The sequence below is a fragment of the Schistocerca americana genome, chromosome 9 (genome assembly GCF_021461395.2).
Source record: "Schistocerca americana isolate TAMUIC-IGC-003095 chromosome 9, iqSchAmer2.1, whole genome shotgun sequence".
NCBI classification, from domain to species: domain Eukaryota; kingdom Metazoa; phylum Arthropoda; class Insecta; order Orthoptera; family Acrididae; genus Schistocerca; species Schistocerca americana.
The window spans coordinates 106,217,175-106,230,607 of record NC_060127.1 but is presented as its reverse complement, the minus strand read 5'-3'; the positions used below and the strand labels follow the sequence as shown (position 1 = coordinate 106,230,607).

At 44.6% G+C, this 13,433-nt stretch overlaps 1 protein-coding gene and 1 non-coding gene across 2 annotated transcripts in view; one reads left to right on the top strand and one right to left on the bottom strand.

The window, feature by feature from the left end:
• The window catches only part of LOC124550612 (protein PALS1-like), a 570,361-nt gene that overhangs the window by 457,310 nt on the left and 99,618 nt on the right, over positions 1-13,433 (top strand). The window lies entirely within an intron of this gene.
• Trnas-cga lies at positions 12,206-12,282 on the bottom strand. The gene has a single exon. It is a non-coding gene; the product is annotated as a tRNA-Ser (tRNA).

Sequence of the window (13,433 nt, the reverse complement as noted above, 5' to 3'; positions counted from 1 at the left end):
TCATAAAAATGTTTAAGTGTTTGTTGGTTTAATTTATTTGACGCCAGAGAAATCTACCTCTACCAGTTTAAATACTCCTCATAGGAAAAAATGACATTAGGGAAAAATATTTGTTTTGATGTCGCCTACAACCTCCCAGAGTTTGTCGGTTTAAATACTTTTCACCCTGTATACAATAAGAACAGCAAGGGGCCCAACACACTTCCTTGGAGCACATGCGAAGTTACTTTGATGACTCTCCATCCAAGGTAAGACGCTGCGTTCTCCCTACCTAAAAGTCCTCAATCCACTCACAAATTTCTCTTGGTACTCCCTATCATCATACTTTCGATAATGAGCGTAGGTGCGGTACTGAGTCGAACGTTTTCCGGGAATCGAGGAATACTGCATCTATCTGACTGCATTGATCGAAGCCTTTCAGTGTGTTATGTGAGGGAAGTGCGAGTTTGGTTTCACATGATCGATGTTTGCGGAATCCATGCTGCATGGCAAGGAGGAGGTCGTTGTGTTCAAGGTACCTAATTATGTTTCAGCTCATAAAATGTTCTAAGATTCTTCAGTAAATAGATGACAGGAATATTTTTGTAGATTACTTGTACTACCCTTCTTGTAGAAGGGTTGTGAGCTGTGCCTATTTCCAAAAACTGGGCACAGTTTTTTGTTCAAAGGATGCATAGTAGATAATAGTTAGATTAGGGGCTAACTCGACTGCAAATTCAGTTTAGAATCTGACAGTGATTCCATCGGGCCATGGGGCTCTGTTGAATTTTAACGATTTCACCTGCTTCTCAACACCACCGACGCTAATGCCTGTTTCATTCGTGTTTTCAGTGGTATGGGATTAACATAGGGAAATACTCCTGGCTTTTCCTTCATAAAGGACCATTTGGGAACAGAGTTAAGCATTTCAGCTTTCGCTTTGCCATACTCAATTTCAGTTCCTGTCCCATTCATTAAGGACTTGACACAACTAAGTTTGGTACCACTAAGAGCCTGTACATACGACCAGAGTTTCTACAGGTTTTGTGAAAGATGACCTGACAATATACTGCTGTGGCAGTTATTGAAGCCTGTCACTGCTTCTCTGCTGACAACAAGGAAATCCCCCCTGCTGTTGTATAGTGCGCACAAAATGCCGTGGCCGCTTAGATGGGCAGTTGGCTGGAGAAGTGTGGTGAGGGTTGGCAGTGGTGGGTGGGGGGGGGGGGTGCTCAGAGCGAATGTCAGGGGAAATGCTGAGCGCTGGAGGGGAAGTGTCGTCGTTCTAAACTGAGGCTTGCGCTCACATTTATTGTAAATAACTAAGGGGAGCCACGCCACACCCCCACCCACACTCGCACGGTGACCATTCAGAATGGTCTACTGACACCTCTGCTTTTGTTAGTATGCAAAGAGCATCTCGCAGAAAACGCCGCGATTTATTTTCGCCTGGCTTGTTAACCATTTTAACTTTCAGAGAAGTGTGGGGAACTTTGCGTAAAACCTGCACATTTCCCTGGCGTACAAGTCAAAATTTGCTTCTTCTGCCAAAATACAGTGGAGTTCACACCGTCTTACCTCACTAACTTGTTATGCAGACAGAGAATTCTGAAATGGTAGTTTATTAAGATTATGAAGTGAGGAACAGAGGAAAACTAAAGTCAGTAGCTTATAAAAAAGCACATCCTCAGTAGGAAAAAGTGTAATATCTTCACCTGTGTTGTTCCAAAATCCTTAGCATTTCTCATTTCACCAGCTATCGATTGCCCTTAAAAATTACATTCTTTCGCCGAAAAAGTCTGTGGTTATTGGAATAATGAAGTTTGACATATTAACGATATGGTAGAATAATCTTGGCTTTGCGTGGTATCATTTGCCAAAATCTCATTTCGATATCTGAAACCGTTTATGAAATATGAAGAATGTTGTGTATATTTCACTCTGGCCTTCCCACTGGCGCGGTGGGTTCGCAAACGAGTGTGCTACATCAGATCAATTTTCTCGAAACTGGTGACAGATAGATGCCTCTATTTAAGTCTAAAGAAAAATACAATATGTTAGCTAAGTTTCATACACAACAACATATTATGCAATATGCACCAAACGCAAAATCGTAGTGACCTCTGTTTTGCATACACACTTTTCCGAATTTTGCGAAGTGTTTTACTTACGTAAATATCAGAATAACTATGACTATTAGCGAAATGATGGGCATATCATCATGAACCTGACACATAAAGCTGCAAGTAAGGCCAAAATTAAGATTTTTTACTGGATAGTTGCTGTAAAATCGTTCGCGAAAGATTGCAGAGTGTGAACCTCGATTCCATCACCGCTGACAGGCAGAAAGGTGGACAACACCTACCGGTCTCCCCTTCCGAACAAATGAGTGACCTCGGCCAGCGCTCTGAACGAAAACTGGTCACTGCTCATTGGCCACCCGCATTCGGGAGGACGACGGTTCACACCCGCGTCCGGCCATCCACATTTAGGTTTTCCTTGATTTCCCTAAATCGCTTCAGGTAAATGCCGGGATGGTTCCTCTGAAAGGGCGCGGGCGATTTCCTTCCCCATCCTTCCGTAATATCAGCTGGTGCTCCGTCTCTAATGACCTCGTTGTCGACGGGACGTTAAACGCTCATCTCCTCCTCCTCCTCCCCCCCCCCCCTCTCTCCTCCTAATCGGCCACCGTGTCCTGCGCGAGCTGTACCGTCAGCTACGCCTCTGGTGACGTGCGCAGAGGTCGGTTCCGCGCTGGATTACGGTGTGCTGCTGCTTTTGGTGAGATTGTCTATTGACGGTTTGACAATATTTTTGAGTGTGCGAGCACCCCTTCCGCTATTCGCGCTTGCTGGACACGCAGTTTTTTTCCCCCTATATGTAAGCACTCCATTATAGAGTCCGTATACTCTTTTGACCTGGCGGTGGGAGGGACCCGTTGGACACAGAGTAATCAGGGAGAGTCTGCCCTCCGCTTTTTTACTCCTGCTCCCACCCTTACCTGCCGGGCGGAACTCGGGTGATAAGTGCACAGGTCACACAGCTGGGGCGAGGGTCATCGGAGAGGACCGGAGAAGGCCACGGGGACATGACCCGCTTCCGGTCAGCGCACGCTCGCCTCTCACCTTCAGCTGACCTCGCACTCACAAAACTGGCAAAAATTAGCCGCCTACGCGCGTGGTCAGTGCTGAGACACACGTTCGTCTCTGCTCTTTAAAGAGCGACACCACCTTCCTGCTTTATTAGTTAGTGACTGCCACCCATTCCCACAAAAACTGAAAAAGTATCTTTCTGATGCACTCTTTTAATAATTTCCGGGTATGCAGCCGCATCCCGTCGACATTCTGCCACGATATTTCGATTGAAGGAAGTTAAGCTTAGCAGCTCGGATTTATTAGTCAGCTTCGATGTGGTCTCAATTTTTACCAAAGTGCCTTTAATGGAATCGTTACATCTTATTGGTAACTTACTCAGTGCAGAAATGACGGCCTTGTTTGAACATATACTCTCCTCAACGTACTTTTTATTCAATGACGAATTCTTTGAACAAACAGACGGCGTCGCCATGGGGAGCCGTTTGTCCCATGTGGTAGCTTATCTCTTTATGAAGGACTTTGAGGAGAAAGCGCTTGAGTCTGCTGTTTTAAAGCCTACGGTCTTCTGGCGGTACGTAGATACTTTCGTTGTATGGCCTCATGGCAGACAGGAACTGGAGAAATTCCTTCATCACTTAAACTCATTACATGAGAATATCAAATTCACGATGATTGAAAAAGATGGCACTTTACCATTTCTAGACGTGCTAGTACGCCGTAAAAATGATGGGTCATTAGGACATTCTGTGTACAGGAAACCGACTCACACAGATCTGTATCTCCAGGCGTCAAGCTGCCATCACCCAGCACAAACAGCCGGTGTTCTCAGTAACTTAATACATCGAGCGCATATCAGATGATGAAAACCTGCATCCAGAAATAGAACACTTGGAGAAGGTTTTTAAAGAGAATGGCTACACTTCACGCCAAATAATGAAGGCCATGCTCATCCGTCATAACAAGAAGCAAGGCACTGAGGACGCTGATGACTTTAAATCAACTGCGTTCCTTCCATACGCCGGGAATGTGTGGTCGAAATTAGGCAGATTACTGAAGAAAAATAAAATCAAGGTTCTCTTCCGTCCACCAGCAAAGAACCGGGTCCTGGTTGGATCCGTTAAAGACGATTTGCAACTGAAGAAAGCAGGCGTCTACAAAATTCCCTGTAAATGTGGCTTTGCATATATTGGCCAGACGACAAGAACTGTCCATGAACGATGTACAGAACATGAAAGATACACCAGTCTGCGGCAACCGTCAAAATCGGCAGTAGCAGAGCACTGTATTTCTTTGGGACATTGAATGCAATACAATGGAACAAAAATTTTAGCTCCGGTTCCCGGATTTTGGGATTCCGCAATCAAAGAATCAGTGGAAATACGTCTTGCCGATAATCTTATAAATCGTGACAATGGCTTTCAGCTAGATAAAAATTGGAATCCTGTTATTAAAATTATACAATCACAGCGGAATGGACAGCATCATTCGATACTCAATGACAAGATGATCTTTTACTTTCACCACTGAGGGCAGCACGTACAACTCGACTATGCCGCGCATGTCAACACCTGACGCATGCGCTGTAGGATGCCAGTACATTTCGCATTCGCGAGATTCGGCATAAATACCGCGACTGCACCTGGGCTCTTTGACAGTTGTGTACTCTGCAAAAACAGACATAATGTCTTATGGGATAACAGCAATCAGTGATTTTATAATGTTACTTTAAATCCGTCTTGATTGCAAATTTTTTATTATTCATATGACCGGTTTCGGTTCATTCAGAACCATCTTCAGATCTGATATTTAAGTTACAGGAGTAACCCGTCCAATTCAGCAACTTTCACATGCTACGTACTCACCTGATAATGACCGGACGTCTCTGGGCCGAAATATCGTGGCAGAATGTCGACGGAATCCGGCTGCATACCCGGAAATTATTAGAAGAAGAAATACGCCGGGAAAATTTCAGAAGTCAATTCTGATGCATTATTTAAAAATAGGATTACACAGCCAAACTGTTGCACACAGCTGGTAGGTGCACTGCCCTAGGTTTCGACACCTACCTTAGGGGTGTCTGCATTCAGAATGGAATTACGATAAATCCTATAAAATAATACATAGAAAATCAGGTTCGACAAAAAAAAAAAAAAAACCACGCTAACCAAGCTGATAATTTTCGTGACGTACAAAGGTTCAAATGGCTCTGAGCACTATAGGACTTAACTTCTGAAATCATTAGTCCCCTACAACTTAGTGTAGTGTTGGCAGAAGAGCCAACACTGTGTTGCTAAAGGAGGCCGAAATGCGCGCGTTTAATTACACGCTGACTGGCGTGAGGTCTGGAACAGTTAAGGGAATTAATAGTAGCAAATAAAGTACGTAGTTGATATAATACTTAACTTTAATCCACAATTGTAGAACATCTCTCGTTACGGTACATGCTTCACAATATTAATTATCAAATGCTATGGCGCCTTGGTAGGTCGTAGCAAATGACGTAGCTGAAGGCTATGCTAACTATCGTCTCGGCAAATGAGAGCGTAGTTGTCAGTGATCCATCTCTGGCAAAGTCGGCTGTACAACTGGGGCGAGTGCTAGTACGTCTCTCTAGACCTGCCGTGTGGTGGCGCTCGGTCTGCAATCACTGACAGTGGCGACACGCGGATCCGACGTATACTAACGGACCGCGGCCGATTTAAAGGCTGCCACCTAGCAAGTGTGGTGTCTGGCGGTGACACCACACTTAGAACTACTTAAACCTAACTAACCTAAGGACATCACATACATCCATGCCCGAGGCAGGATTCGAACCTACGACCGTAGCGGTCGCGCGGTTCCAGACTGTAGAGACTAGAACCACTCGGCCACTACGGCCGGCTTACTTACGTGAAATTACGTTGGTAAAAAAGCAATGGTCAGAATTTTGAGCAGTTATGCTAGAGTCACAAGTGAAACAAAACGTTCCATCCTTCGCCACAGCTGGGGACATCAGAAGACTGATCGGCCCCGTGGCTTACATTGTTGCCATGAAAACAATAGGAGTTGCGCCGCCTATCAGGCGCGGACATTGGCATGTGCCCATTTCAAACATTATAACAGAAATATTTGAAAAATACGACAGTTAATTTTAAAACCGAAATATAAAGCGAGAGAGCTTAACGTCTTTCTGAAAACACACAGTAGTCAAGCAGATTAAGTGTAACACAGCCATCTGTTAGGCTTTACAAAAGTTACTATTACATTAAGGAGAGAATGATATAGAAAAAAATATACAAAAACTTTTACAAACAGCTGTACAATCCACAAAATATTTGCATGAAAGTATATCTGTTGGAAATTTTTAATACATCTGTATCTTTAATACGTATATCATTCTGTCCTTTACGTAATAGTAAATATCTCCTGGATTTCGCTTCAGGCATATCTACATCTACATCCATACTCCGCAGGCCACCTGACGGTGTGTGGCGGAGGGTACCTTGAGTACGTCTATCGGTTCTCCCTTCTATTCCAGTCTCGTATTGTTCGTGGAAAGAAAGATTGTCGGTATGCCTCTGCGATGGTGTCAGTTCCCTCGAGCACTACTTCAGACATCAGTTGCCATGCCATGTCGTTCTGCTGCACTTCAGCGTGCCCGCCGGGGCCCTACGTTATATTAGGCAAGTCTACCAGTTTCTTTGGCTCTTCGGTGTATAATTGCAGCACTCGCTTTCTTCTGTGCATTCGACACATTACCATCGTGAAATCATATTGCGAACTGTCAGTATACTTGTTGGTACATCTACGATTATAATCGGCAAGCCACCCAACGGTGCGTGGCGGAGGGCACTTTACATGCCACTGTCATTACCTCCCTTTCCTGTTCCAGTCGCTTATGGTTCGCGGGAAGAACGACTGCCGGAAAGCCTCCGTGCGCGCTCGAATCTCTCTAATTTTACATTCGTGATGTCCTCGGGAGGTATAAGTAGGGGGAAGCAATACATTCGATACCTCATCCAGAAACGCACCCTCTCGAAACCTGGACAACAAGCTACACCGGGATGCAGAGCGCCTCTCTTGCAGAGTCTGCCACTTGAGTTTGCTAAACATCTCCGTAACGCTGTACCGCTTACCAAATAACCCTGTGACGAAACGTGCCGCTCTTCTTTGGATCTTCTCTCTCTCCTCCGTCAACGCGACCTGGTACGGATCCCACACTGATGAGCAATACTCAAGTACAGGTCGAATGAGTGTTTTGTAAGCCACCTCCTTTGTTGATGGACTACATTTTCTAAGGATTCTACCAATGAATCTCAACCTGGCGCCCGGCTTACCAACATGATCATTCCACTTCAAATTGTTCCGTACGCATACTCGCAGATATTTTACAGAAGTAACTGCTACCAGTGTTTGTTCCTCTATCATATAATCGTACAATAAAGGATCCTTCTTTCTATGTATTCTCAATACATTACATTTGTCTACGTTAAGGGTCAGTTCCCACTCCCTGCACCAAGTGCCTATCCGCTGCAGATCTTCCTGCATTTCGCTGCAATTTTCTAATGCTTCAATTTCTCTGTATACTACAGCATCATCCGCGAAAAGCCGCACGAAAGTTCCGACACTATATACTAGGTCATTTATATATATATTGTGAAAAGCAATGGTCCCATAACATTCCCCTATGATATGCCAGAGGTTACTTTAACGTCTGTAGACGGCTCTCCATTGATAACAACATGCTGTGTTCTGTTTGCTAAAAACTCTTCAATCCATGCAGCACACAGCTGGTCTGATATTCCGTAGGCTCTTACTTTGTTTATCAGGCGACAGTGAGGAACTGTATCGAACGCCTTCCGGAAGTCAAGGAACATGGCATCTACCTGGGAGCCTGTATCTAATATTTTCTGGGTCTCATGAACAAATAAAGCCAGTTGGGTCTCACACGATCGTTGTTTCCGGAATCCATGTCGATTCCTACAGAGCAGATTCTGGGTTTCCAGAAATGACATGATACACGAGCAAAAAACATGTTCTAAAATTCTACAGCAGATCGATGTCAGAGATATAGGCCTATAGCTTTGCGCATCTGCTGGATGACCCTTCTTGAAAAAGAGACTTGCGGTACACGGCTGTTAGAAGGGGGGAAGTTCTTTCGCGTACTCTGTGTAGAATCGAATTGGTATCCCGTCAGGTCCAGTGGACTTTCCTCTGCTGAGTGATTCCAGTTACTTTTCTATTCCTTGGACACTTATTTCGATATCAGCCATTTTTTCGTTCGTGCGAGGATTTAGAGAAGGAACTGCAGTGCGGTCTTCCTCTGTGAAACAGCTTTGGAAAAGGTGTTTAGTATTTCAGCTTTACGCGTGTCATCCTCTGTTTCAATGCCATCATCATCCCGTAGTGTCTGGATATGCTGTTTCGAGCCACTTACTGATTTAACGTAAGACCAGAACTTCCTAGAATTTTCTGTCAAGTCGGTACATAGGATTTTGCTTCCGAATCCACTTAACGCTTTACGCATAGCCCTCCTTACGCTAACTTTGACATCGTTTAGCTTCTGTTTGTCTGAGAAGTTTTGGCTCCGTTTAAACTTGCAGTGAAGCTCTCTTTGCTTTCGCAGTAGTTTCCTAACTTTGTTGTTGTACCACGGTGGGTTTTTCCCGTCTCTTACAGGTTTACTCGGCACGTACCTGTCTAAAACGCATTTTGCGATTGCCTTGAACTTTTTCCATAAACACTCAACATTGTTAGTGTCGGAACAGAAATTTTCCTTTTGATCTGTTAGGTAGTCTGAAATCTGCCTTCTATTACTCTTGCTAAACAGATAAACCTTCCTCCCTTTTTATGGACGGCCCTGGTGGATTCGCGGTGTCAGATCCCTCGAGCACTACTTCAGACATCAGTTGCCATGGCACGTCGTGTTGCGGCACTTCTGCGTACCCGCCGGGGCCCTCCCTATACGATATTAGGCAAGTCTACCAGTTTCTTTGGCTCTTCAGTGTATAATTGCAGCACGCGGTTTCTTCCTCGCATTCGACACACTACCACCGTAAAGTAGCGTTGCCAAATGTCAGTATAATTGTTGGTCTGAGGTCGGTTCTGTATGTGGATAGTCTAACAGACTAGTATGTTCAGTACGTATTAAAAGGGTGGCCCTCGTAGATGAGCGATCCTTCCCAGTCCCGTCACTCGAGCACTTCGGTTGCGTTCGGTTCTGCCCATGGAGTAAATATCTCTGGAGTGAGCATTCACATGCGCAGAACAGAATTTTGTGTTGTCAACATACACCGCCGGCCTGGTCACGTGTTCTCGGGACGTCGTGTGTTTGTATATTTCGAATGTCACTACCATCTCTAGCACAGACGGATTCTTTTCGTACGTGTCGTGGATTATTTACATATGTTGCGCAGACATTTTAACAGTATCCATTTGATACCGGGAATATGCCAGCTACGTAACTTTTAAGGGCAAGTGATATTGCATTGTGCTTCTTTGCGATAGGTGTCACAGTTCAGGTGCACTCGGTTTTTGGTAGTTTTCGGTATGATACGGCACTTTATAGTATTAGAGAGCCTGACGTACATTTTTGCAGTGATAGTCATGCAAAACGGCTTGACAGTACACTAGTACTTTTGCAAGTGTCCGAAAAACACCGAATTTGCCACACATTAGCGATTATATCCCTGCTAATTCACGCTTTTTTCTGCAATTTCTGCGTATTTATTTTCTCGTTTTTGCGACCTAAAGTTCAATTTTTCTTACTGGTGACACTTTGAAGTGTTTATTTAACGCATTTTACGTACTTGCTCCCAGTGTATTAAATGAATAGTAGACTGAGTAAGAAGGGGGGGAAAAAAGGCGATCGTAAAATAAATGTACTGTAAAGCAAATACAGTTGGTCATCTAACAGTCAATCCATATAACACCATTAAGGGACGTGGAAAGTGACACAAAAGAAAGAGTTTGGGGACATGTTTCCTAATATTTTACGCTTCTTAATCAAATGGTGAAGAAAATAAATTGAAGGCAAAATACACCAAAGATGATGAATGTGTACTTTGATTAGCTACACTATTGTGTTTTTTATTTGATTTGTGCAGAAAATGTATTTAAGCTGACTGCAGAAATTGGTAGTAGGTGCTGTGGAAAATTAAAAATAGTTGGTATAGCATCTACCTTCAGCCACACACGTCCAAATTTTTCTCTGTCTAAACATTCCTCTTCAAAGTGTTTTGAACATACGTTGGAATATTTTGTGAGGACAAAACTACTCCTCCTTATTTTCTGGAGCCACATCTTTACTCCTTGTTCATCCTTCGGGAAACTAAAATATAAATGACATATAATCATTCTCCATGTCCTAGACACACTTTACATGGTCTCCTTCTGTAACTTATAGTAAACATAAAGTTTTGGACACACATATTATACGAAGACAATTACAGACTCCCACTCTATTGAATTTATCTGTCTCCCGTCTTTCAAATCTATATACATAATCGACAAGTCACTGATAAATGCAAGGAGCATAGTATTTGCTGAAACAACTAACCATTCCCTTTCCTGTTCCACTAGCAAATATACGAGAGGAAGCGATTGTTTGTAAGCTTTTGTACGAGCCGTAATATCTATTGTATAGTCATAAAATCGTAGAAAAATAGGTCTACAGAATCAAACGTTAATTATAATGCGTCTCTAAATTTTTAAACACAGTACCCACGAGAAGTTACTATCCCTCCTTTCATATATTTTTCTTTGCATCTTTAGCAACAACAGTAATTCACCATCGCTATTACACTATCAACAAACGGTGAAAACACAATAAAAACTCTTTCATATTATAAACTTCAAACTCTGCGGAAAGCACACAAGCACACCGCTATTACACTATCAACAAACGGTGAAAACACAACAAAAACTCTTTGATATTATAAACTTCAAACTCTGCGGAAAGCACACAAGCACACCGAAGTCCCGAAAACATGTGACAATCCTGGTTTAATGTTGACAACGTGCGCAGAACGCAATGCTCACTCCAGAGATATTTACTCTATGGTTCGGCCCGGCGGCAGCCGCTCCAACAGCACTGCACTTGCGGGGCACGGTGTGGCTGGTGCATTGTGCCGCCCCCGCATGTTCTACCTGCGCCGGCCCCCTGTGTTGGCGAGTCTGAGCACGCGGCGTGCCTTTCCGCCACGGCCCTGCCTCGCCATACAGGTGCGGCGCCTCCACTTTTGACCCCCCCCCCCCCCCCCCCCCGTACACACGCAGAACGCTCCCTTCCAACGGCGCGACTGGGACCTGGCGTGACCGCGGCGTCACGCGCCTCTGGCCACACCGTGCTTCCTGCCAACGTCCGCAGTCAGCGCCAGCAACCGGCTCTGCTACCACTTGTCACTAGCGCGTCCCATCCTCGGACAGCTCCTTTCCAAACGGGGGAGACAGACACACACAACGGAACAGCGCACCTACTGCTGGCGAATCACCCCTCGTCCGCTCCCGTGCTCCTGCAAGCAGTCAGCCGCGGTGGTTCTGACCGCGGTGCCAGTGACCGTGGTCGTGTTGACGCTGGTCGTCGTGGCCGAGACTGTAGTGGTGTCTCCGCCTTTTCTGGGGTGCGCGCTGTGGTCGTTGCAGCGCTGACCGCTCGTCCGCGAGAAAGATACGTCCGTTTTTTTTAAGGCAGTGCTGTGCGCGGAGTAGCGTGCTCGTCAGGAACTGGACTCCAGTGGGGCGGCATGTGACACTGTGGTGGGCGGCGCTACGGTCAGGCTCCAGCGGAAGGTGGTCGCGCTGGGTGTGCGTTCCGGGAACGGCGTCCTTCTCGCACAGGTAAGCGCTCTCGAGGATACGGAGGACCTGCTCAATCGAAAGTGGTTCAGACTGTTTTGTATACGTCTGACCGACTTGTTTTGCCAAGACGTGGCTCAAACAGCTGTGAATGTTTTAATCTTTTGAGTCCCAACAACGTGAAAGAAAATATAATTCTAAAATTTTTCACAAAATGAATCTTTATCATCATAGAAAGCAAGGAATACAAGAAGAAATTCGCAAGAAATAAACAGTTAGGTGTTTTTTAGCATTTCGTATCAGAATGAGATTTTCACTCTGCAGCGCTGATACGAAACTTTCTGGCAGATTAAAACTGCGTGCCGGACCGAGACTCGAACTCGGGACCTCTGCCTTTCGCGGGCAAGTGCTCTACCAACTGAGCTACCCGAGCACGACTCACGCCCCGTCCTCACAGCTTTGCTTCTGCCAGTACCTCGTCTCCTACCTTCCAAACTTTACAGAAGCTTTTTTACTCTGCAGTGGAGTATGCGCTGATATGTTGTTTCAGTTCGTATCATTTTGAAACCAGTACGACGTAGAGTTTTAAACACCCATCACTTCATGTCATGTACACAATGTTTTTTCGTGGTATATAATTACAAATTAACATTTTTTTTTTCCTTGGGTTGTAATGTGAAACCTTGCAACTTGGCAAATTTCATGATTCTAGTTCAACGTTTAATGAGCGAGTTTGCGAGAGTCAAAATATGTGACATCTATTGATTGCATTGACTTAGAAGCTTCACTTTTCTACACCGTCTAGCGACCTTAGACCTTAATATGTGGCATAACTTCCAACTTGACACGCCTACTACCCATTTCTGAGATAAAAGCTTTTGAACAGTCGGACAGACAGACAACGTACTATCTTAAAAGGGCTTCATTTCAACTGACTGAGGTATTGGAAAGAGGAATTAAAATAATTAATCGTAAGGATAATTGGTTTATGTAAAGTTAATCGATTATTAGAAGATTAGTCCATTAATAGCATTTAATCCAGCATCCCTAATCCGCGCTTCGTTGCAACACCTGCGATCTGTACCTGCCTACTACCGTCAGATACGATTGGAAGACGCGTCGTCGTTTGAAGGACAGGCAGAATCACGCAGCAGCCAATTGGCAACTACAGTATGTCGCGACACCGTGGCGATGGTCTGTGATCGCGCTAAGGCCGGTATTACCTATCATGTTTCTTTGTCGAAGTTGGTATGTCAAATATTTGTGTCAAAGAAACTTCATGGTGTAATAGGGAACTCTATCAAATCTCGCCCGTCGTCAAATAAATATGATCAAATCTAGGGCCCCGCCTCGTTCGTCTTATGTTCACTGCAGTGTGAAATGTATCTGCTAGGAGCGCAGTCGTCGCTACAGCTATTTGACGTCTCTCTAGTGTGTTTGTAAACATGGCTTCAAAGTTGGTTTGTTCCTTAACTCTTCTTTTTAATAAACTTTCTTCGACTAGTGTGGCGGGTGACCAAGGAGCACTGTGCATGCTATTAATTGTGTGTCGATGGGCAGGTGGAATATGATCCAGGCGACTTC